Source organism: Phocoena phocoena, chromosome 1 (assembly GCF_963924675.1).
Source record: "Phocoena phocoena chromosome 1, mPhoPho1.1, whole genome shotgun sequence".
Taxonomy (NCBI): domain Eukaryota; kingdom Metazoa; phylum Chordata; class Mammalia; order Artiodactyla; family Phocoenidae; genus Phocoena; species Phocoena phocoena.
In genome coordinates, this window is record NC_089219.1 from 133,605,921 (window position 1) to 133,632,843 (window position 26,923).

The window sequence follows — 26,923 nt, forward strand, 5'->3', positions numbered from 1 at the left end:
TTCCTACTAAGGATTAGCTAGTTATTGGTAGAAAGGAGAATTCTTCTACTGCTCAGGTTGTCACTGGATAGCTCGGCACGCTTTTTATTCAACTTCCCTCTTGCTCCTCTGGTTCCTGCCAACCATGCAGAATGTCATTGTCTTGTCTTTACCAGATTGTCTGTCAATACTGGTTTTTCCATTGTTTTTCAAAAGAAATCCAGTTCATGTTTGTTAATAGATTTTACTGAGGAAGCATAAGAAAAATAGAAAGCAGAGTTTATATTTCATTCCCCTACCCCCATAGCCAAATATCTCAAGTCTTCTTACCAGATATAACTCTCTTATACTCCTACTGTGGTCCTCATACAGAATTCCCACACCCAGAGTCAGCCTTTTCTCCTCTAGTGTCCCATGTAATTCTGCCCCTCATCTGAATACTCCATCAGGCTATTGTTACTTAATAAAACATAAATTTGAAGTCTCATCCCACCAACCTAAGTGATTTATCAAACAACACAAAATGGTCTCCCTTGAAGAAGTTCTGGTAAAACATACTTTTCTCCCTCTTGCTTGAAGAGAAATAGAACTGTTCAAGTGGTTTGATGCCTGTACAGGACAGCTGCACTCCATCAAAAGGGCACCCCCAAGTGGATGACTGTGGCACCCCAGCTCGTTAGTCATTGGTGAAAGTGAGCTGATTCAGGCAGGGGACAAAGACAGAGGGAGAGGTAGGCTTCAAGTGACCAAAGACAAGCAGATATTTTTTCATGAAGGCCAGACTAAGTTCTTCAAGAAGGAAGAAATGCAGCAAACCTGGTGTCATGTTAGCCACCTTAATCATCAAAGAGTCAACTGTCCTGTTGGGACAGTTGGGCTCATGGCATGTCATGCAGCTCGCCCTGAAGGAATGCTCTCCACTGCTCATAAAAATGGCTAATTTAACACAGCAACAAATTAATAATGGAACATAACTTTGCCACAGCACTGAAGACCCCACATATGTCTGCTGTACTGTTGGGACACGCCCTCCCCATGCCCTTCCCTCATCTCATTACACAAGTACCTCTTTCTGGAACTCACTGAGAACTGTAGCCTGTGGAACTCTTATACTTGGGTGCCTGAAACATGTTTTAGCAATTCAGTTTGGAAAGGCAACACGGTGTAACAGGGAGAGTTCGGGGAATAATGTGTGTGAATGTGCTTTGTTAATGAGATAACACATAAATGTACATTTTATTTTGTATGAGTCAGAAGCCAAGGGTACTAGTACACATTTTACTAATGATCCTCAGAAAGTCACTTTACCTCTTGAGAATTGAGCTTCTTTATTTGTAAAATGGTATTATTTAACTAGATGCCCTCTAAGATCCATTCTGCATGAATAATGACCATCGTCATAGTGATGACTTGGTATTCACTGCATGCCCAATATACCACGGCACTCTTCTAATCCTTGTACATGTACTATCTCATTTATTCCTCAAAACACTTATGAAAATATTATTACCATCATCCCTACTCTTCAAATAGAAAAAAACCTGAGGCACAATGACATCAAGTAGCTTGTTCAAAGTCATTCAGCTAAGGAAGAGCTAGGATTTTAACCCAAGCAACGTGCCTCTTGCCTACATTCAGCCACTATGCTATACTTCTATTGTGCGTACGTTTTAATGATGCGCTCTATAAAAACAAAAACAAACAGAGCAAAAAGAACAAAGCTTTGAGATTGCCAATACAGCATCAGTAAGCCAGCTAGTATCAAGCTGGGGATGTTTTTAATGGTGGTGACAGATTCATCATAATCCATTTATGTTCTTGTCCAGGCTTCTTATAACTAACATGGAACAGTTGGCTTGGGGTTAGCAGCACTGACTCATGTCGTGAAACAGGCAAAGCTAACTGGCCTACCCAGGATTGAACCTTTGACCTTGGGCACTTGATCATTTGGAAATATTTCACTTCCCAAGTTGTCGATGGATATTTGTTCATGTTCTGCCTGAAGAACCAGGCTTTGAGATCACCGTCCCTGACTGCGTTGATGGTCTGTCTGCTCGTGGGCAAATGTCATCTTGTCTCACCTTCACCCTGGGAGCCATCCAAAGGTGCAAAATAAAATTCAAAAGAGGCAGGGTTTCACTCAGTACTTAGAGACAGCTCAGAGCATCAGCTTTGGGTTAGCTCTGATCCCTACGACAGCCAAGCACATTTTCCATACCTTGAATGTCTTTCTCCTTCTGCCTGCCAACCCCTGACCCACTCAACCCTGCAGAATAGCCATTCACATTGATTTATCCCTCTTTGAACTTGTGTAGTATTGTCAGCACTGCATCAGAGTTTAGTGTCTGATTATGAGTTTTATCCTGCTGATTTGTGGCTCTTTCATGTGTGGTTGAAGCTCATTTGCACCAACAGGTACCTTGGAGAAAATGAGGCATACCTTTTTCATTCTTCCATATTACTGGGGTCAGTGATGTACCAAGTGTATGTTTCTGTTGCTACCGGCAAAATATTTGCTGAGTTAGATTGAAAGGAGGAACTGCATACAGGGATCATCCTTTGAAGGAAGAGCTTTAGAATTCAGGAGTCTGTAGAAATGAGAATTCCTGATCACCATATGCATGGGGGTTCCTATGGGCCTAACCCTCTACTGGCATGGCCACAATTGTCATTTCTTCAGATTGCAATATCAACAAAAGCTTTTAAAGAATAAATGCCATCTGGGAATGACCCTAGCACAAAAACTTGGGAAATAATATAGCCAGCCATCCCTAACTCAATTCTAATTAGGCTGGTAGAAAACCAAGCAAAAAGTTAGATTCCCATGGGAATCTCCTCAGGAAGAAACAAAGGTCAGGCCTAAGGAGGGACAGTCACTCCTGGACAGCCACACAGAATGTGGGAAGGCAGGAAAGTAGGAATGTCAAAAAAGGAAGGGAGAAAGCCACTGGTAAATGTGTCATTAGGCCAACCTTTGGGGATACCTCTTGAGTATATTTCTGGGATGACAGTGTGCATATGTAGATTCAAGATATTGCATTTCCTCAAGCAGGAGACACCAGATAACACCGCATCAGTTTACAATCTAAAGGAGCCAAGGACTCTCCTTGCATTGTCCTGATCTGATTGGCATTCTAGGCCGCAATAGAATTTGAAGAAACTGCTTTTGAATCATCCCTCTCTTTCTGTAAAGCCATTATAACCATGGTTCTCAAAGAGGACTTACTGGGTTGAAGGGTTGTTTGAGCATCTTCCCTTCACATAGTTTTCTAGGGTGAATAGTGGAACATCCGAACAGCTCAGCTGAGTATGTGTGTGCAGAGTCTCTGCTACTTGTGTATGTGCTCAGGTCAGGGTAGAGCAGAAGAGAGACCTTTTGATTGTTCCCGTCAGCGTATGCATGTCATTGACTGTGAAACAAACGTAGGCAGTCCCGAGCCAAATGTCCATCGCTGTCCAAGGCATCTGCAAGCCACATTTGTTTTGGGGCTATGATGGAAAGGGGCTGGCTATCTCTGTCTTGTCTTCTTTTACTTCCCTGATCCCCTGAACTAGAGGAAGGTGTTGCCATTGATGTCTTTCCCAGGTATGGCTTGTTATTTTTTTTGTAGATGCATTGACAGCCAAAAGCTTTGAGTAAGGAAATGATCCTTTAGGAACAAAAAAGCTCTTTTGTCTGTGACATTTAGGACATCAGGCAGAATGGTCTTTCCAGATAAAGTTGGCTGACGATGGGAAGAGTGGTGTCTACGGGTCATAAAGCACCATGTCTGTACATATTTCCTGCCGACAGGCACTTACTCTGCATGCCAATCCCATGTGTTAATGTCACTCCTTCCTCCTCCACAGGGCATGCAGGTCTCTTTGCTGAATAATTCTGCCTGTGGTACTTCCGCTGGTGGAGCTGGGAAGGAAGAGTGCACTGACTTGAACATCTTCTACAATGAGTTTATTTTTATTTGTCTATTTCTAAATGTTTAAAATTTTCTAACAAGCAAGACAAAAAGGTAGAACAAAAGGAAATAAACAGCAGCTAACTATACATTTTTTTTTTTTTTACTGGATTCAGAACTTAGAATCTGACTCGGTATTAAATCTGGGCCTAATAAACTTTTTAGAATACAACAATAGAGACAGGAAAGTCCCAAGCCCCCAGTGGTACCAGAGGTGTCACAGACTAAGTGAGCACAAATATTAGGCAAGTGCTAAAAGAGGAGCATCCTGTCAAAGTGACTTGACTGTGGATGGAGACCTCTGCTCCTTTCTGTTGACCCTGTCATAGCTCTCAAATGATTTGTCCTTCCCCCACCCAGGGCATTTTTATGATCTTTTATGTCATGAGAAAACATACAGGTATTGTCTTTTTAAGTCCAGACTGGAATTATCTCCCAGGGATTGGGTAAAAGAAATAGTTTGGGTTATTTTTGGGGGGAGTGGGTAGGGAAAAAGGATCAGAGGAAGAGAGGGTGTTTTCCCACATTTTACGGACACTGATTTTCTTGTAAGAGGGGGGAAAAATAGCTACAGAAAAGTGAGTAAAAAAATAAGCTTGTCTGACCCACCTTTTCCCCTAGATATTGGGCAGCTATAAATCTGGATTGAGCAATGCATAAAAGAAGTCTGGTCACTTTCACTGATTTGCATAAATAGTGTATCATTGTGATTGGTGATTTTAAAGATTGTTTTAATTTTTATATGCTTTATAACTCTAGGTTAGGTTTTTTAAAAATAAAATGTAGGACAACAAAAGGAAATTGAAAATGTACATTTTCCTTGTTAAGTAAAATTAGTGCGCATCTTTAATAATATTTATTCAAAATATGTCACTTTGGAAAAAACGTATATCTTTGGAGCATCTCTTTGATGCTCTCCTCAGGGTCCATAACTTAGAATTGCCTCAATCTAAAAATATTTCATAACTCTGCTGCAAGGGCAGAGTATTCAGTCTGACGTAGAAGATTCTGAAGAAAGACATAAGAGGTGCTTTCAATTATAGGGACTGTTATTACACAAGGGATGGTGATCTTATCTTCTCTATTCCTAACGAAGAGAAAATGGAAAAAAAAACCCTGAATAAGGAAAAGCTATAGTTAGATACAAGGAAGAAGTAGCTAACAGTGAGGTTTGTGAAATATGAGAGCCATTGAGGGGTATTTTCTTGTCTCCCTTCTTGAACAGTATCTGGGTTAGAAGACACCGATATCCCAGAGGGGTCTTAGTTTCACCTCAGTGCAAGGGAGGGACTAGGACATCCAACTCACCAAGTCTAAGTAACCAAAAAACAAAAAAATAGTGCAAGTGTTCACAAACATTGGTGTCAGGAAAAAGCATCTGGGGAGTTTGCTTAAAATAACTCTCCCACGGCCCATTTCCAGAAATGGTGATACAGTGGCTCTGCGGTGGTCTCTGGAAATCTGTATTGATTTTGAAGCATGCCAAGGCTTGAGAAGCACAGATGTAATGTTGAGGCCTCTGACTTAGGTGCTGGGAGCCTGCGTTCCTCCCCTAGTCTGTCCCTAATTCATTAAATGATCCTGTCAAGCTGCGGCTTCTTTGCCTGAAAAATCCATATTTCATTTGGTCCGTCTCTCCTATGAGAAAAGAGCTGCAGAAGATTTCCTAAGGTAGGAAAGCATTTTACAAATCTGATGGCATATTCTTTTTATCAAATTTTACATCCCTCATTAATCATTTTCCCAAATTAATCAAAGAAAGCCTTCTCTTCCCCCAGCTAATTTTATACATGGAATTTCAAACCCACAGATACTAATTAGGAGCCTGCCCTGTGTGCAGACCTATAGAACCCGGTCTGCTACTTTCCACCTTTGTGATCTCAAGCAAATTATTCAAATTATCTGAGTTTCTATAACCTCATTTGTGAAATGGGAATGCTTTTACCTGCCTCCCCGGTTGTCATGAGAATAGAATCTGTAAAATTCCTGCTACCCTTACAGGAGTCTGATTCTTCTCCCCTGCAAACCCTGCCCATACTTTTTCAACGTTTCCTTCTATTTTTGAATGTGACTGTCCTGTGGCAGAAACTGAATGGCAAGATTAGACTGGAAAAAAGTAAGGTTAATAGAAAGTTACCCAAAATGAACAGAAATAAGCTTTTTACTTTCTCCAAAAGCTCAACAGGTGTCTCAATATATATATAAATCGAGAAAGGAGACAGTGGTACCTGTCCCTGGGCATGTGGTGAGGGACACAGAATTCCCTTGGGGCTTCTGCAAACTCAGCTTTATTGAGAACTCAAGGTCCTTCAGCAAACAGAACACACGGAATTTTCAGAGATTCTGGTAATGATGTTTAAAAAGCAAACAAAAGTATATTCAGTGGGGTCCTTTCTGGCCTCAGCTCTGGAATGATTTTTGCCCTCTTTCTGCTAAGAAGGGACTTAGGGGAGAAAATGGAAGCTGTAGTGTCAGACAGGAGAACAATGGAACCATGTTTTAGGTGGTATTTTAAAAATTACAGCTATGGAACCTTTCATCCTTAAAAATCTCTGGCATCAACTGAGAGCAGATATGGCAGGTGCCTTTGGAAACATGGGTTTTCTTTTTTTTCGGCAGTGGGTGGGGGAGTCCTTGTTGTTTAAAATAGGTTAGTGAATATGTTGCCTATTGTTGGCATGACTGCAGTCCTCAAAGAGAGTATAATACCCAACCAGAAACTGCCTACTGTTTTCTTTTATTGCATACAAGCTCAACACGACGGGAGAAATGTCCTTGAAACTTGAGCCTGAGAGTGTCTTTGTAGGAGGTGGTGGCATTGCCATCTGACCATCAGCTGAGCACTTGGGCAGTCACTTTTGAACCCACCCTCATATACTGAATACTCAGTGGCAGAAAAGATCCTGTGGCAGAGGCTGGCTGGTAGCTTCCCCCAGACTAGGGGTGCGTCAAGTAATCAGACTGAATGCCAGACTCCCCAGAGTGACACCTGATATGCCACTGGCCGGCCTCTCCAATTTATCCTTTCTTCCTGCCCCTCCCCCACTTCTCCCACCACAACTCACTGTAGCCCTCACTGAATGCATGAAGGAAGGAAGGAAGGAACCCTTCCAAGCAGCTTCTTAAAAGCAAAAACCCTACCTTTCCCTACCTCCATGTCTCACAACTCTACATTTTGGAAGCTGGAGCTATAATACTTTGTTCTAGAACCAAGAAGTTTTGGGGGGTAAGGATTTGCTGACAAATGATCCTTTGGGTTTACATGAGGCAAATACTCTAATCCCATTCCCCACCCACAGATATAGGGTATCTATAAGTACAGACTGAATGTTTGTGTCCCCTCAAAAACTCATGTGTTGAAGCCCTAATCCCAAGTGTGATGGCATTTGGAGATGAGGCCTTTGGGAGATACATTAGAGTTAGATTAGGTCATGAGAGGATCTCATGATGGGATTAATGCCCTTATAAGAGGAGGAAGAGACATGAGATTTTTGTCTGCCATGTGAGGATACAGCAAGAAGGTGGCCATCTGCAAGGGAGCCCTCACCAAACAGAACCAGCTGGCACCTCGATCTTGGATTTCCCAGCCTCCAGAACTGTGAGAAATAAACTTCTGTTGTTTAAGCCACCCAGTCCATGGTATTTTGTTATAGCAGCCTGAGCAGACTAAGACAGAAATTGGTATTGATCATGGGGTGCTGCTGTAACAAATACCTAAAAATGTGGAAGTTGCTGTGGAACTGGGTAAAGAGCAGAGCTGGAAGAGCTTTGAGGTGCATGCTGGAAAGAGCCAATATTGCCACGAAAGGAGAGTTAAAAGTATTCTGGCGAGGGCTCAGACAGTGGGAGCAACGGGCTTGGCTGTCCTTGAAGGCTCTGCTCACAACTATGGTTCCTCTACATGGAGGCCCTTGGGTAGCATGGACAATGGTAGAAGGGTAGGACTGGATCCTCCTTGTGCTGGTGACAAAGCCTGGCTTCCAGGTGCCAGCTTTGAAAGGCGGAGAGGGTTCTGGAAAGCCAACCTGGCATCTGTTTGCAGTTTGGAAGACAGAAAATTTTAAATGGGGAGAGAAAATTCCTGGGGAATCCTGCGAGAGATAAAATTGGGGAAAATTGAGAAAGAGGGCAAGTAAGGGAGCTTGTTTGAATTTTAAAAGAGAGCCATTTTGTTGTGGGGTGCTTTTAAGAGTTGTCAGAAAATGGCTCAGGTTCACTGCCACCAGGTGAGGGGCTGAGAACTCCTTTGCTAATCTTTCCTGCCACCAAACCTCACCCTCCAACTTGTTATAATACTTGTAGTAACTCGACAAATAGTGATGTCTCTTTCAGTTTCATTCTGTGCTGTGCTAAGCCTTATGGGCCGTACAGAAAATGTAGGAGACACAGGTGTATACCCAAGTTGTTTACAGCCTCACAGAGGAAACAAGGTTCACTCTTGCACAAACAAGCACACAAAAAACAGTACAATACTAGATAGTAGAGTCCACAAAGAGCTCTGGATGGTGGCTCTTTGCTGCATATTAGAATCGGTTGGGGAACTTTTAAAAATCTTGAGCCCAACCCATACCCCATAGAAATGAAATTAGAATCTCTGGGAGTGGGACCCAGACATCAGTATACTTTAGTTTCCCAGGTGATTCCAAGGTACTACAAACAAGTTTGAGAAACCATGTTGAAGGAAGAGCATTAGCTCTAACTGAAAAAATCCAAGCTGTCCATTCATTAGTTCTGTAACCTTGGACTAGCCAGTGAATACCCTGGGGTCTGACTATTCCAGAGATTTTTGTAAGTCCTATGAAGGGCACTTTATATCTCCAATGATTAGCATAATGACTGCCACATCAAAGGTACCCAATGAAGATGTATTTATTTGAATGGATAACAATAGAAGAGATATTTAATAAGCTTGCAAATTAACAATGGTGCTATTTGCAAAAGATAGTTTAGTGATAATATTAGTAGTCAAAATTGTGGTAATTCAGATTCCAAGTTAAACAGTAGAGTTAAGCCCCAGTGTTTAACATGGTAGCTGTACCTAACGGTGTTCCACACGTTTGCTAAATTGAGAAGTGCCTTGGGTGGTTCGGAAGAATCAAGAGTGAAGCTTTTTCGTTCACCTTGGGAAATTGCCTGCTTCATTGTTCTGGTCTCTTCCATCTGTCTATGTACCACTGAGATGCCAAGCCAATAAGCCTATGACAGAGGTCCACGAAAGTACAGAGGATACGGGAAAGAGAGCGAGATAGGGGTGGAGGAAGAGGAGGAGGGGGAGGGAGTAGGAGTTAAGGATTCTTGGGAAAGAAGGAAGAGGAGGGGTGTGACAACAATAATGGGAAGGGATTAAGAGAGGTTGGGAAGATGGAGAGTGACAGAAGAGACAATGAAACGCTGGATGGGCTCAATGGTTCAAGACGATGAGATGACAATAAAGGTTTGGCTTTATGATGATTTGAAGGTCCCAGGAGATGGGAGCAGAGGAGAGAGGGGGTTGGACTTGTAAAAGGAGCTGATAAACCGTAAGAATTCAGAGAACACGGCTATATAGCCCAGCAAGAGCATGTCAGGTTTTACTTGCCTGACACTTTGAAAGCATGAAGGTGGTTAACTTACCTCCCATTCCTGAAAAAGCCCAGGCAGGGACTTCCCTGGTGGCGCAGTGGTTGAGAGTCCGCCTGCCGTTGCAGGGGACACGGGTTCATGCCCTGGTCCGGGAAGATCCTGCGTGCCGTGGAGCGGCTGGGCCCGTGAGCCATGGCCGCTGAGCCTGCGCGTCCGGAGCCTGTGCTCCGCAACGGGAGGGGCCACAGCAATGAGAGGCCCGCGTACCACAAAAAAAAAAAAAAAAAAAAAGCTCAGGCAGGCAGTTCCCTCTGGGACCTGCATTAACCCTCGTGCTCCACTGCCAGAAGCATGACCTCACTCCACTCGTCCGTCTGCAGTCCTCACAAGCACGATCAAACTTTATGAGGCTTGTTACCAGCAAATTACATGAGAAGCTGCAAAGGATTGGAGGGAGGAGGGTGGCAGTGGGGGGCCAAGTACACTGCCGGGAAAGGGGAGCAGGGGTAGGGATGCTGGGCTCAGCCTTGACTTGGAAGGCATCAGAGTCCATCAGTGAGCAGCTGGCGGCTCCTGCCACCAGGGCCCAATTTTCCAAGTGATGACTTGAGCGTTCACACCTGCACTGGCTGCGACCAAAGCCCTCCCTCCGCAGAGTTAATGGTGCAGGCAGAAGCCGGGGACACTTTTGGCCACAACAACAATTTCTCTCCTCTTTGGCCTCACCTTCTCTACTGGCAGAGCAGGTTTCTCTCCAGCTCCTCGTCAGCTTCTCCTTCTGGGTCTCTCTGCTGCTGAGGTGTGCAGATCCCACCTCCTTCCCCAGCTAGGCAGCCTCAGAGAGACCTGCTCCAAGACACAAAAGAATCCCAGCACCTTTCCCCTTAGATGAGCAGCTGGTCTCCCCCCCTCCCCATTGGCTTCCTCTTCCCCTTCCCAAAGTACAGACCCAAAACTATTTACTTTTTTTTCCCTACATAACACAACCTTGGACAATTCTCTTTACAGTTTTTGGCTTCCTTTGGTATATTCTCCTGGAAATAGACTGGAGATGGCATAACTAGAAATAACCCAGGAGCTGGGATTCCTGTGGCTTGGCGTAGCTCTTACAGAGAGAAGTAGAAAACTCATGCAGATAATTTTGCTTGAATACTTTCCTATAGCAATTGCCCCTTGGAGAGTCTCTGTAACCAGGGTTCCTCTCTCTTCAGTGCCACACACTTTTGTATGAGCGCACACACACACACACACACACACACACACACATCCAAGTGAAAACATGCTCACTCACAATCTTGCTGAAACAGCACCAAATCAGAGTGTCCAAACAGGCCTGATGGTTTGGGGACAATTTAGGAGATGGATGCAGGGTAAGTTCAACCCAGGCAGAGTTTTGGACAGATGCTTTAGACCAATCTGAAATGCAGGAAACCAGGGAAGCAAAGGAAAGATACCACGTGAATGTTGTTACATAAATTTCCTCTCCCGGCACAGCTTGAGGTAGTTAGATGTTGTTTCTATCCAATGGGAGCTACTTAAGCTCTCCCACTAATGCTGGAAAAACATTCACTTAGTAGGCTTGTCCAAACAATTCCCTTTTTAATTCAGACATGATGAACTGCAGGGGAGAAGCAGTGCCCCAGGGCTGCCCGCTTCAGTAACATCACTCCTGACACGGCACACAGCCACATATCCACCCAAGCGGTCCATTAAAAAGCCAGACAAGGAAACTATGTTTACAGTCAGGTTACAGAACAGGGAGGGCGGGGAGGCAATTAACACCTTCTCCATAACCCCTTTCCTTCTATTTTCTCTCCTTCCCAATGCCCACACAACATTCGCACACAAACCCACCTCCATCCCTGGCCTTAAGTGCTGTTTGATAAGCTCTTCCTCTGGCGCACCCACCCCCTTGCACAATGGTTCTCTGAATGCACCTTGCAGGAGAAACCGTGTCCACACGTGGACCACTCACTCACACTCCCTCTCAGATCACAGCTAGACCCACAGCCTCTTCTTTTTGTTCCATCCACATTTTTGTCTAAACGCATTCATGTGCCATTTCGTCTCCCTAAGCTTGAATCTGCTCCCATCTTCTTTTCATGCACAGTCGTTCAGGAAAATATCCCTGCCTCCTCCCATGTCCCCGACCCAACACTCCACCATGGCTCTTATCTTCCTCCACCTCTCAGCGGCCAATTCAGAGGCTCCTCCCCTGTTTCTGGTACTCACAAGAAGCTTCTACACAAGGCAGTATTATAAGTATTTTTTTTATCTTTCTTTTTTAAAATTTTAAAAAAACCTTTATTGGAGTGTAATTGCTTTACGATGGTATAACTACTTTATCGCTCCCTCGCCCTCTCAATACGTTCCTGTCCTTCCAACTGAACTAGATTCCCCTGAGTTAAAAAACCTGCCTCTGGATTATGTAACAAGTTCCTCGGGGAATACATGAGGATTCAGCCAGTCACTTAAAAGTAAAGCAAACTGCCAACAACAACAACAAAAAACTATTAAAAAAAATGCCTAGTTTACGCAGGAACCTAATTAAAGAAAGATCTAGTTGGTGAAGAGTAGTGGGAATGGAGGCAATTCTAGTGTGGTAATGTGAGTTTCTTGTCCAACAGCCATTTTGCAAGTGTTAACGGGATAAAAAATGCCATTGGGGAAAACATGCATCTTTGAATACCTAATACTGTGCTTCACGAGGTGCAGTAACTGTGTCAAATATAGCAGCATTCACTGCAGCAATACGAAATACACACCACGAGTGTGATTAATTAGCCAGACTATCTACAGCACATGCTATCCAACATTCACTATTATGATGAAGTTTAATAACATCACATATCACTCTGTGATTAATATACATTCAATGATTCAAATATGGCTGTGCTGTGCTTATAGTTTCTTTGTAAGAAATGGAAATCATTGTAACACATTTCACACATATTTCCATATATAACTTTATTTTTCTGTGATATTTCCAAAAGTTGGATATCGTCCCCATGTGATTGCTCAAACGAAACTCTCGCGTACACTGAGTTCCACTGGCAGGCTGACTTCCAGAAAGAGCGGCTTGAGATGTGCAGGGAATGCAGGTGGCTGAGGGGCAGAGGAGAGCAGGAGACAGCATGGGAAGGCCTTTCTCTACCTGTCTTTGCAGCACTGACCCTCAATTTACCAGAAAAGCTGCCCAATAACAAAGAACTGCTAAGTGCTTCTTGGGGAAATTGAGACTACTAAATCCAATTGACAGACCAGCTTTTAACATGCTATCTAGTACAGGGGTCAGCAGGTAGCAAATTTGCCAGTAAAGGGGAAGATAGTAATTTTTTTTTGATTTTGGGGCCATATGGCTTCTGTCACACCTGCTCAACTCTGCCACTGAGGTCCAAAGGCAGTGGTAGTCAGTAACCAGTGGGCAGAGCTGCATTCCAAGAAAACTTTATTTATGGACACTGACATTCGGATTTCATGTAATTTTCATACGGCACAAACTATTATTCCTCAGTTTATTTTTTTCATTCAAATATGCAGAAACAATTTGTAGCTCACGGGCTGTGGAAAAACAGGTGGTGGGCCGGATTTGGCTCATGGGCTGTGGTTTGTTGACTCTGATTTAGAGTGTTTCACTGCAGACATTTACTGACTCTCTAAGTCCCTCCCTGCCTTGCCTTCTCTCACCCCTCCCTACCTCCTTCTCTCTCTTTTTGATCTCCAGCTTCTGCCTGCTCAGCCTCCAGCAGTTATCAAGGGCATCCTGACATGCCAGATACACCCTCTCTGTATCGATGGAATCCTTTTTTTCGCTTTGTTGTTGTCATTGAGAGTGGGGATTTCTGTTATTTCTTCTAGGAAAAAAATGCCACTGAAGAAATGCCTTTCTGGACCTCCTCATCAAAGAAGATGCTTCTTCTCACCTCCAGAGGATGGGAGCTCTTTACTCCTATTCAGGAGTGGGGAGGGAGCAAAAACCTTCATGTAACTGGTGCCTTAGCATCGGTGATATTTCTTTACATGTTCCTACAAGACAACCACAGCCAACCCTTCAGGGAGTGTGTGGAGGAGAACGGGCACCTGGTCAGTCATTTGGGGTCTTGAATAGGGTCTCACAAAGCATAGGTACTAACACCCACTCCCTATACCAATTCCCTGCTGGGGAATCTCCGGATTCCACTTTGACATTCACTCTGTACTTGTGAGCTGGGAGACATTCAGAGGCTGGCTACGTCTTGTCTCTGAGTTCCTCATCCAGGAACACAGAGTTGGCATTGGAAGCAGACCTCCAAGGGTATTGCATGTGAACATGGCATGGGGTACGCTTTTGCCTCAGGCCAGCCCTGACCTCTACAGGTTCTAAGAACTTAACAGAGCTAAACGATATGTGGGGGGCCGAGCAAAGTGCTATATTACCTCCAATTTACAGAGACAGACACTGAGGTTCAAACTTAGGAAGTAAAATGTCCACAGTCAGAATATGAGATATAGCGGCAGCAGAAAATCACAAAGACTTCTCTCTATCACCAGTCCTTTGTCTCTACTACAGGAGTCCTGTGTGAGTATGTGTTACTTTATTTGTCCTCAGTGAGCATTCTTGCATTTTTATAGCCATAACATTTGCCCAAATGCAATGACACGAGGTCAGTTAATGTCACACTCCGGGCAGCCCCCTCTTCCATCCCTGGGCTCTGGGGGTGGGAGAAATGCACAAAACTGTAGAACTAAAGACAAGTACACATTGTAAACCAAAAGTCTGCATCCCTGCTCTGGTGCTGTCCTTCTCCCGTGACCCAGGCTCTCTGCTTGATGATACTTGCCTGCAGAGAAACTAGTCAGCAAGGGGAGGTTCCCGAGCGGTGGGGAAAGTCTGAACATGTTCATAGCACTTTAAGTCTCTCTACATAGTCTGATACCATTGTAAGCCCGCAGTCTCCCTCCAACTAGTTATTTGTAGCAATGGCAAAACAACAGCAGCATAGCTGTAGTGATGGGCAGCTGGGAAGGACCTTACAAATCGCCAAACTTCCCTTCTCCCTGCAAGCAGACAAGCCAAGCATCTTACCTTGGCACAGAGAACTCATCCCTCCAAAGGCCTAGAATCCATATGGGTATTAACCAATTGGTCAAGTCTACTAGAGCTCTTGGAAAAACAATCCCTCATTGCTCTGCATTGCAATTGCAAGAGGTCAAGATGGAGCTAGTCAAAGCTCGCATTATGTGGGCAAAAGGCAGGAGTCAATATAAAAAATAAAACTGTTATGTGGAAAGGGATAATGATAGGCCAGTGTCTAGTTACTTTGAATCAAAACATATGATCTGAGGAAGAGCAGCTAGGACTGGCAAGATACATCCGAGAAGACCCCAGCAGGACTTTATAATGATGTGCCTCTAAAGTATGAGTTATATGTTAAGCAAGTGTTCTAAAATATCTCATGAACTAAGCTGTCAACAGCCAACTGTCGACCTTGTGCGCTTTCCTTTGAAAGTGCCAGAATGTATGATTGGTTCAAGGCCCAGTATTTAGGACATTGGAAAGGGCAGATGAGTATACCCAAATCCCAACTTGGAAGATAAGCCTTGCAAGGCCAGTTGAACAGAATTATGCCTAAGCAACTCTTGAAAGAAATGGTTCTAACATTTGAGACCCATATGAAAATGCAATTTACTCTTGGACAACGTGGCACCCCGTCCATTCCCTGTGCAGTGAAAATCCAAGTTACCATCTGCTCTGGGCATCCGTGGTTTTGCAGCCGCAGACTCAACCAACCTCAGATCGTATAGTACTGTAGTATGGATTTAGAGCAAAAAATCCACATGTAAGTGGACCCACACAGTTCAAACCCGTGTTGTTCAGGGGTCAACTGTACTTCATAAGTTCCTCATGGGAACATTTCGATTGATTCCAACTCTTCAGAGCCAACAATGAAAAAAAATGTTGACCTGAACCACCAGGCAGTCAGAGTCATCTGGGCCCTGACCCTGGAGGAATGTATTAGTACTCACTGCAGATGTACCCATTTTCATAAATTCATGTACTCCTTCATCCAGCTAACATTTATGTGAACACCTACTTGTACCAGGCTTTATAGTAGGGGCTGGGGAGACAAACAAACAAAAAAGTATTATCTCTACCATCAACTAGCTTACAATCTAATATGGAACTTGACATGAAAATAAACAATTACGATACAACACAATTAGACAATGCCTACAAAAAAAGATGTGTAACAGAAATAGTTACTATTTGTTTCAAGCTCAGTAAGTGACCTAGGGACAGATTATTTATATTATTTACATAAAATTTAAAAGATGTGAGGGTCTAGGATAAGTGCCTTAATCTCCTAGGAAGGTCAGGAAAGGCTTCTCAGAGGAGATATTATTTAAGTTGACCAATAAGGCATATAGGCTGCTTCCCAGGCAGAAGAGACAGCATACACAGAGGCACGGAGACACAAGAAAGCATGGTGCATGCAAGCAAATACTAGTAGATCAGAGGCTTCTGGAAGAATTCAGCAAAGTGAGAATCTCCCCTAAATGACACCTTCCTCTAAGGAGACAAGTGATTCTTAAAACCCTGACAGCTTTTCTCCAGTGGGAGACATGGATACCACAGCCAACTGCTTGCAGATCCTTGAGTAACCTCTCCATACCCCTTTTCCTTATATGGTCTGCATCCTAACCATACCGGTAAAGATCTGTCCTAATAGAAGTGACAGACTGCATTCTGGTTTTCCAACCAATAGGCAGAGACAGGCCAAGCAGCATTGCCACAAGCTTGCCCTGCACTCATAACCTGGACCACAGCCAGGGGTAAACACACTCCGAGGTCCTAGGGTCCAAGCATAATTCCCTGTTGCTATGTCTGACCCTCACTCCTAGATATCTGCTATTTCTACTGACTAGGAAAGCAGCATTTTTATTTTTTTATTTTATTTATTTATTTATTTTTTTGCGGTACGCGGGCCTCCTACTGCTGCGGCCTCTCCCGCTGCGGAGCACAGGCTCCAGACGCGCAGGCCCAGCGGCCATGGCTCACGGGCCCAGCCGCTCCGCGGCATGTGGGATCCTCCCGGACCGGGGCACGAACCCATGTCCCCTGCATCAGCAGGCGGACTCTCAACCACTGCGCCACCAGGGAAGCCCGAAAGCAGCATTTTTAAACACAGTCTGATGCAGTGAGAAGAACACTGGATTAGAAGTGAGGAGGTCTAGGGATCTCTGTGAGTCTACTATTAATTATCATGGTTCTTCTGCCAGGTCTCTTAACCTCTCTGGACTCTGGTTTCCACATCTGAAGACTGGATGGATTGGCGTAGATGACTCCCACGGTCCTTTCTAGCTCTAAGATCCTCTGAGTTATTGCTACTCAGGGTACACAATGGGTAGAGGTTGTCATCATACTCACAGTTCAGCCAGACTCTGTGTCATGAAAGATTATTCTAGAACAGGGTTAGCAAACTACAGCCCATGGGTCATATCTGGTCTGCAGCCTATTTTTGTACAGCCCACACACTGAGAACGGTTTGCACATATTTTTTAAAAAATTTAAAATAAAACAAAAAAGAATATGTGACAGAAACTATATGTGGCTCGCAAACCTAATGTAGTTACTATTTGGCCCTTTACAGAAAAACCTTTGCTGACCTCTGCTCTAGAACACTCAGAAACTGGCCATATCAGAGGCTGTAGCCATTCAATATTCTGGAAAAAGAGTATTTCCTAATTTTTCTTAGGCTATGTGGCAGATTATATATGGTCACAATTTTTACATTCTTCCTATTGGTCTGTGTCCCAACACCCTGGCTCTGGGTGGGCTCTGTGACTGCTTTGTCCAATAGGATACTGAGGACATGTACTAAGCCAGTGTTGGGGCCCAGGCCTTGAGAAATTGGCACTTTCCTCTTTCTGTCTCTTGGGACACTCTCTCTGGGAGCCTGGAGTGGCACCCTCATAAAGGTGGCAGACATGTGAACTGAAGCCATCTTGGGCCCTCCAGACTGGCCCATGTGCTAGCTGAGCACCACCAAGGATCCTCAGTCAACATCACATGGAACAGAAGAATTGTATAGTCAAGCCCTGCTCAAATTTGTGACCCACAAAATCTGCACATGTAATAAAATGACTTGTGTTGACCCTCTAAGTTTTGGTGTAGTTTGTTACATAACTAGAAATAACTGGAATAGGACCAGTGTGGGGTGCTTATGAAATATATAGCAGGAGCTTCCTCTGTCTTGGGTGGGATCCCAAATCTGTATTTTAATAAGGCCCTTCAGGTGATTCGTATTCTCAAACAAGTTGGTGAATTAATCTTCATAGTGACTCTGTTCTGGTAGCATGATTTTCCGGGATGTGCTTGGGTACCTAGATTCTTCTGTTGTACCTTCTGGACGTCTCTAGGTATGGCCTGGAGCTGCCCACAGCCTACTCCCCAGTACGTCACCTCCAAGACACCAAGTCCTTTCTTTGGACAGAACATTACCCAAGACACTGTGGGGACTGGACTGACTGTAAATATTGAAGGCCAGGTCTTGGTGTCATTTGTCATCATAACCCTCGCATCTAGCATAGATCCCAGCTGGGCACAAAGTAGTTGCTGAATGCACCTTTATGGCTTAAAAGCAAATAATAATTGCCATGCATTTATTGATCATTTACTTCATCCCAGCATTTGGTTTTCCATGATTGTTTCATTTAATCCTCACAGTGATCCTGAGAGGCAGTTGTCATTTGCTTTGCCTTAAAAATAACAAACCTAAAGTTCAGGGGATGAATTTGCCCAAGGTAGCTGGTAGAACAGCTATTCAGACAGGATGCTTGACTTCAGTGCTCTTAACCATCCCACAACCCGCCCTCTCATAGGTGAGGCATTCATAGTCCCTGACTTTGAGGGGCTTAAAACCTGGGAGAGCCAGAGCACAAGTGCACACCTGGAAACATTGCACAGAGTAGATTGTGTAGGCAGACTGCTGTAGGGATCCATGAGAGTTCTATCAGTTGACTGTTGCTTCATAGCAAATGAACACAAACTTAATGGCTTAAAAATACCCATTCAGGGGCTTCCCTGGTGGCACAGTGGTTGAAAGTCCGCCTGCTGATGCAGGGAACACGGGTTCGTGCCCCGGTCCGGGAGGATTCCACATGCCGCGGAGCGGCTGGGACCATGAGCCATGGCCGCTGAGCCTGCGCGTCCGGAGCCTGTGCTCCGCAACGGGAGAGGCCACAACAGTGAGAGGCCGCATACCGCAAAAAAAACAAAACAAAAAACCCCAAAACAAACCCATTCATTAGCTCACAGTTCTGTATGTCAGAGGTCCTAGGGCAGTGTGGCTGGGTTCTCTGCACATGGGTCACCCAAGGCTAAAATCAAGGTATCAGGCAGGCTCCAGTCTCATCTGAAACTCAGGGTCCTCTTCTAAGCTCACTTGGTTGTGGCAGAATTCAGTTGCTTGTGGTCGTAGCACTGACGAAGGTCCTTTTTCCCTTGTTGACTATCAGCCACGGGCTACTCTCAGCTCCTAGAGGTCACGCATTTTCCTCATTCCCTGGCCCCTCTATCTTCCAAGCCAGCAATAGAGAATCTCCCTAGTGTTAAATCCTGCTCACACTTCAAACTCTTTAGGAAGAGCCCAGTGCCTTTTAAGGGTTCCTCTGATTACGTCAGATCTCTCAAGGATACTCTCTTTTTTGTAAGTCGACTGATTTACATCTGCAAGATCCTTTCACAACACCCTTCTAACACAGTCCCTTCAAACACCTAGGTAAGCCTTTGCTTGAATAGGTGGTAGAAGAATGGGGATCTTGGGGATCGTCTTGGAATTCTGCCTAGCCCAAGAACACAGAGCAGGAACAGACTGACGAATAGAGGCTGCTTCACAGATGTGTTCTCTTGCAAAGATTTTCTCTTTCTCTCTACTTAGAGGCCCCAGTGGAGACGGTTCCATTCTGGAACCTTAAGGCAGATGATTATACGGTGGCTTCTTAATCTGAGAGTGGGGTTTGGGGAGGAGGGAGTGCTGGCCCGTAAAACAATGCCTGCATGCTGATGTGCTGTACAAAGGTAGAGGGGCTGTGAAGAGTGGTACCCCATGCTGGCTCCCCGTCTTTCTCCTCTTAATAAGGTCTCTGTGGAGAGCATTCGCCCCAGAAGTGTGAGCTGGGCAGGGTCTGAGTTTGCCTTTCCCCCACAGCCCTGTGTTCTTGGCAGAATCTGCTGCTTTTGCAAGAGAATTTGATTACTGAATAATGAATTATCATTCTTCTTTCATTTTCCAGCTCTCTTCAGAAATGTGCTGCTATTTTTCTACTTATTGAGGCTCAAAATGGAAAGAAAAAGAGGAGATTCATCTTTCATTCAGAGAGGGAAAAAAAATACAATCTTACCTAACAACTCCATTTCATTCCCGGGGATGATAGTAATAATCGTTTTAATTAATTCAACTTCTAACTTCGGAGTAATTTCATTACTTCCTTAACTGGATAATAATGTCTCCAATGAAGTGAAGCTTCACTAGATAATACCAGGCAGGGCCACTTGGTCAGATAAAAAGTCCTTACCCTCTTGGGGGGCGATCTCCTCCCTGCTGGGCAGGGAGGGGACATATCTTGGAAATGAGTATTCCACTCAAAGAGGATAGAGCTGTTCCTGCATCAGAGACCAGAAGCGTGCTCGGAAGTCCTCCCAGGGCTGTGGTGGAGGCTGCCCTATATATCACAGGTGTGGGAGTTCTATATAATATGAGATTTATTCTCCTGGGAACAGGGATGCATACAGGGAACTTGCCATGAGCGAGGAGGCGGGTAGCTATAGGTAAGGAAGGGGTAATATTACAGGCTGGAATTCATGTATAGCGGAGTAAGCAGAAGGAACCTGAAGGTGGCGCAACATGAAAATTGACCTGTGACCCAAGACCAGTCCTTAAGTAACTGCAACTCAAAATAAGCTCCTGAGGAAGGAAAAGCTGACAAATGGCCGGTTCTGGGATATGACCGCTTAGAGGCCCTCCTTCAAAGGCCAGTTACAAGTTGTACAGCATCAGTGAGGTTCTGTTGGAGGGATCTCAGTGTGTGTGAAGGTATGTGTGTATGAGGATATGTGAGAGTCTGAGTGAGTGTGTGTATATGTGAGAGGGTGTTGTGAGGATGTGTGTGAGAGACAGTGGAGGGTGAGTGAGTGAGTGTGTGTGTGTGTGTGTGTGTGTGTGTGTACATGGTGCTGGAAGGAATCCTGACACAAGCCAGGTTTTGCCTGAGTGACCTTTACACCTTTACACGTTTACAACAGATTAAAATCCCCGTGGAGAAGGAATGGCAGGACCTGGCAGGGCAGGGAGAAGCAGGAATGGATTCAGCACTTAGCAAACAGAGACAACTAAATCGGGTGACTGGGGGAGGAGCGGTGGGGGGGGCGGAGTGGAGGTCAGGAGGCATCTGGCTTGAGCAGCTGGGTGAATAGTGGCCGCATTAACATGGAGAACAGAGAAAAATGGGAGCAAGGTTAACAGGACGTCATTTGAAACGAGTATTTGCTTTTGAGGAAACCACATGTGTCTTCAAGAAATACTTCTTGTCTTCAGAGTCTGCAAAAGCCTCTGGTCTGCTATCATCCACAGACTGAACTACCAAGAATATTATCTCATGCTTTAATCACCGTTTCCTGTCTCTCGATCTGCCTTCCTCTGTGTCTATCAAACTTCTTCTGTCCTGCTTTTCGAGTTTTGCTTTTTCCCCCCTGCTGATCTTGTGTACACTTTCTAGAAAGCCAGCATTATCTCCACATTTTGTTAGCTCAAAACTGAGTGCAAGCACAGCCAGGGCCCCAGGAGGCACCCCCAGCTGTTTGTTGACTTGAACTGCATACAACTAAGGATCCAAGAAAAAGTAAGTTTTTCTGTAGTTTTTATATTGTTTAAAACTTACTTAGCTTGGTACCTACTAAGGAAGCTCCAGAATATCAAAGAATAAATAGAAATTAAAATAAAAGCAAAAGCTTCTTTTGCTTGTGAGAGATCTTGCCCCTCTCCATCATTAGCTTATTCAGCTAAGTACCATTAGTAGAACCTGGGCTTCCACGTGAGCTGGTAGCCCCTGGGGCGTTAAGACAATTGTTCAGTTAGAAACATCTGGAAAGGACAAGGAACATTGAGACTTTGAGACCAGGGGAATGGGAGAGGACGATTTCCCTGAAAGGTGACCAGGCAGGCATGGGTCAGGACACGTGACACATCACTGTGTCACAGGAGGCTCCAACTGAGAGAGAGACTGTCCTTTCAGATGGTCCATTACTGGAGGATTACAATTCTTTTTTTTTTTTTTTTTGCTGTATGCGGGCCTCTCACTGCTGTGGCCTCTCCCGTTGCGGAGCACAGGCTCCGGATGCGCAGGCTCAGCGGCCATGACTCACGGGCCCAGCCGCTCTGCGGCATGTGGGATCCTCCCGGACCGGGGCACGAACCCGTGTCCCCTGCATCGGCAGGCGGACTCTCAACCACTGTGCCACCAGGGAAGCCCGAGGATTACAATTTTAAAAATTAACTAGCCCCCTTATGAGAGGGACCAGATTTAAGACAACATGCTGCTTTGTTTCCTAGTTCTCTTCCATAGCAAACAAGGCTCTAAAAATGCTTTGCAGAACGAAATCATGAATCATGCTGGAGAGAGCAGTAAAGTCCAGATGAAGGACAGGCTGCTATAATAAACTCCCACAAAAACCTCAGGAAGGGTACCCCTGGCAGGAGTTGAAGGGTAAAACATTCTGCATCAGGAATCGTGGAAATGTATAGAAAGACAAGGGCAAGAAATCTGAGGACTGAGAAAATTGGAGGCAGGGGATGGGGGAGGATCAGGTTATAAGGAGCTATAAGAGAGGCCATGAATCTCATCCTATGAATCGTGAAGTATCCCTATAACAGGTCTGGAACATGGTGGATTGGTGTGCCTTGAAGGGCATGTGGAGAGTTTGCCTGCACACACAGGTCAAATCAGCCTCTGGCAGACGCAGCCTTTTTCTCTGGCACCTAGATCATTAGCATCATAGAGATGAGCAGTCTTCTGACTCAGCCATCACAAAAGCAAAACTCTGGAGGGCCCGGGCAGGCCATGTAAGTGAGTGAACCCAGCTAGGCATAGGAAAAGCCATTCATCTGGATCTCTCGACTGATGGAAACGGGGATAGAGAGAAATATTTCTCTACCATCAGGAAATCTGCAGTGTGAGAGGATGATCAAGGGGCCCTGGCACTCAGCCTCAGTGTCAGAAGCCAATATGGTATGGATGGAGAGGAGGCATGCTGGACGGTTCATGGTAATGGTGTGGCCACACTCTCTACAGCCCACTGCCAGCAAAGGAGATGCAGTGCCCTATGGCTGCCACATCTGATTGTCAAAAGAAGCTATCCTGGTTTTTATGTGATGTCTGCCAATTTAAAAATATTCAGATTTTTAAAAGATACAAAGAAAACACCTGGGAAGGTTGCATTCAACCTGTATGCAGTCAATTTAAGATCTCTGATCTGGTTCAACAGTCTCTCATTTTACAGATGAGAAAACTGAGGCCCATGGAGAAGTGTCTGGCCCTCTGTTACACGACGAGCTGGGGCCAAGGCTACACCTCGAGCTTACACCTCCCTGACGCCAGGCCTTCTGCCGTCTCCCTGCTTCTCTGGATACGTTATCATCCCCTCTGCAGCCTTGTGCTGCTCCCTGGTCATCAGCATCTTCACTGCATTAACCCAGTCAGGAAGCTTTCTGTGTACAACACATGTTCTACAATACCTGCCAAAAGTAAACAAAACAAAATACCTTACCCATTCCTTCAGGACCTAGGGTGGGTTAAACGGTAGCGCAGTAAAGATATTCATGTTCTAATCCCCAGAACCTATAAATGCCATCTTATTTGGAAGGATGCTCTTTGCAGACATCGAGTTAAAAGATGTTGAGATGAGATCATTCTGGGTTAGCCATGTGGGTCCAAAACCCAATGACAAGCATCCTTATAAGAGGGAGGCAGAAGGAGATTAAACAGACAAAAGAGGCAGAGGCAATGTGACCACAGAGGCAGAGGTTAGCGTGATGCAGCCATAAGTCAAGGAATGCTGGCAGCCACAAGCAGCTGGAAAAGGCAAAGGGTACATTTCCTCCAGGGCCTCCAGAGGAAGTACATCCCCGCCACACATTGATTTCAGACTTCTGGCCTCCAGAACTGTGAGAGAATAAATTGTAATTGATTACAGCAGCCACAGAAAACTAACACAGGACCCTTCCTTCTGGTAGGGAATAGGAATTTCCTGTGAGACTAATAACAATGACTACCATTTGTTGGCTACTTCATTTATACCAGGCCCATATGTTTTTTCCAATCCTCATACCACTCTTTAAAATAGGTGTTATCTCCTCTCCCATCCCTCACCCCCACCCATTACACAAACAGGGAAACAGAGGCACTGAGAAACCACCCAGCTCCTAAGCAGTAGAGCCAAGATTTGAAGCCCATGCTTTTTACTCTCTCCACTCTACTTATATGGAACTTCCTCGAATAAGCTCTTGTAATGTAATAGCGAGGCTTTCTTAGCTCCAGAAAGCAGCTCTGAAGGTGGGAATCTCCCATTGTTAGAACAGATCAATGCAAACACTTTTTTTTGAACAGTGACCAAGTTTTTTAGATTTAATATTTTAAGCTAAATTATGCCAGAATTAAAGAAAGAGCTGTGCCTGGTACACCGACCTGTGGGCAAATGCACATCACTTTCAGATGCAGGCATTGCTGAACTGTATCCTAAGATGAATCACCATGAGGGGAGACTCTGTTCATGTACTGATAATTTCATTTTTTCAGACCTCTGGGAATAACCACCACACCAATGTATGAAGTCAGGAAAAAACAACTTCACCCTAATACAGCAGAGGCAAAGCACAGATTGACCAAAACTGGGACCGGCTTTACTGGAGAAAAGGGAAGTACCTGGAATCATGATGTTTAAGTAGCTAGAAATATTTTGAGGAGTTGATTGTGATCCAGAGAAATAGTGTGGATGTTGAATACTAACCGTGAGTGTTTAGATAGTTGAACTTAATCTCTTTGAGCCTCAATTTGCAAATTTGTAAAATATAAGGATAGAAATAATGTGTACGTATCATATGGATAAGGGTGTGGCAAATATCTGGTTCTCAATTAACAATGGTTATTAAATTATTATTATTGCTGTTGTTAATAGTCCCGACTCTTCCCTGGTTTATTATACAAAATTTAAACTCAAATATTCTGTAAGAGGATATCACAAAAATTATCCAATCACCAGTTTAATTTCTCTTTCTATAGTTATACAGAGAATTGAAATTCCACACCAGAAATATTGCACCCTTTCAAATTATCCTTTAAAATAACTTGTTGCATGTCTTCCTTGGTGAAATGTCTATTTAGGTCTTCTGCCCATTTTTTAACTGGATTGTTTGTTTTCTTGATATTGAGCTCCATGAGCTGTTTGTATAGTTTGGAGATTAATCCTTTGTCTGTTGTTTCATTTGCAAATGTTTTCTCCCATTCTGAGGGTTGTTTTTTGTCTTGTTTAAAATTTCCTTTGCTGTGCAAAACCTTTTAAGTTTAATTAAGTCCCATTTGTTTATTTTTATTTCCATTACTCTAGGAGGTGGGTCAAAAAAGATCTTGCGTGGTTTACGTCAAAGAGTGTTTTCCTCTAAGAGTTTTATAGTGTCTGGTCTTATGTTTAAGTCTTTAATCCATTTGGAGTTTATTTTTGTGTATGATGTTAGGTAGTGTTCTAATTTCATGCTTTTACATGTAGCTGTCCATTTTTCCCAGCACCACATATTGAAGAGGCTGTCTTTTTTCCATTGTATGTTCTTGCCTCCTTTGTCGTAAATTAGGTACCAATATGTGTGTAGATTTATCTCTGGTCATTCTATCTTGTACCATTGATCTATATTTCTGTTTTTGTGCCAGTACCATACTGTCTTGATTACGGTAGATTTGTGATATAGTTTGAAGAAGGGGAGCCTGTTTTCTCCAACTCCATTTTTCTTTCTCAAAATTGCTTTGGCTATTCGGGGCCTTTCGTGTTTCCATAGGAATTGTAAAATTTTTTGTTCTAATTCTGTGAAGAATGCCATTGGTAGTTTGATAGGGATTGCATTGAATATGTCGATAGCTTTGGGTAGTATAGTCATTTTCACGATATTGATTCTTCCAATCCAAGAACATGGTATATTTCTCCATCTGTTTATGTCACCTTTGATTTCTTTCATCAGTGTTTTATAATTTTCTGAGTACAAGTCTTTCACCTCCTTAGGCATGTTTATTTCCAGGTATTTTATTCTTTTGGTTGCAATGGTAAATGGGAATGTTTCCTTAATTTCTCTTTCTGATTTTTCATTGTTGGTGTATAGGAATGCCAGAGATTTCTGTGCATTAATTTTCTATCCTGCAACCTTACCAAATTCATTGATTAATTCTAGTAGTTTTCTGGTGGCATCTTTAGGATTTTCTATGTGCAGTATCATGTCATCAACAAACAGTGACAGTTTTACTTCTTCTTTTCCAATTTGTATTCCTTTTATTTCTTTTTCTTCTCTGATTGCCATGGTAAGGACTTCCAAAATTATGTTGAATAGGAGTGGTGAGAGTGAACATCCTTGTCTTGTTCCTGATCTTAGTGGAAGTGCTTTCAATTTTTCACCATTGAGTATGATGCTTGCTGTGGGTTTATCATATATGGCCTTTATTATGTTGAGGTAGGTTCCCTCTATGCCCATTTTCTGGAGCATTTTTATCATAAATAGGTGTTCAATTTTGTCCAAAGCTTTTTCTGCATCTATTGAGATGATCATACGGTTTTTATTCCTTAATATGTTAATGTGGTGTATCACATTAATTAATTTACGTATATTGAAGAATCCTTGCATCACTGGGATAAATCTCGCTTGATCATGGGGTATGATCATTTTAATGTGCTGTGGGATTCTGTTCGGTACCATTTTGTTCAGGACTTTTACATCTATGTTCATCAGTGATATTGGTCTATAATTTTCATTTTTTGTGATATCTTTTTCTAGTTTTGGTATCAGGGTGATGGTGGCTTCATAGAATGAACTTGGAAGTGCTCTTCTCTCTGCAATTTTTTGGAAGAGTTTGAGAAGGATCAGTGTTAGCTCTTCTCTAAATGTTTGATAGAATTCTCCTGTGAAACCCTCTGGTCCTGGACTTTCGTTTGTTGGAAGACTTTTAGTTATGGTTTCAATTTCATTACTTGTGACAGGTCTGTTCATATTTTCTAATTCTTCCTGGTTCAGTCTTGGAAAATTGTACCTTTCCAAGAATTTGTCCACTTCTTCATGGTTGTCCATTTTATTGGCACATAGTTGTTTATAGTAGTCTCATAATCCTTTGTATTTCTGAGGTGTCAGTTGTGATTTCTC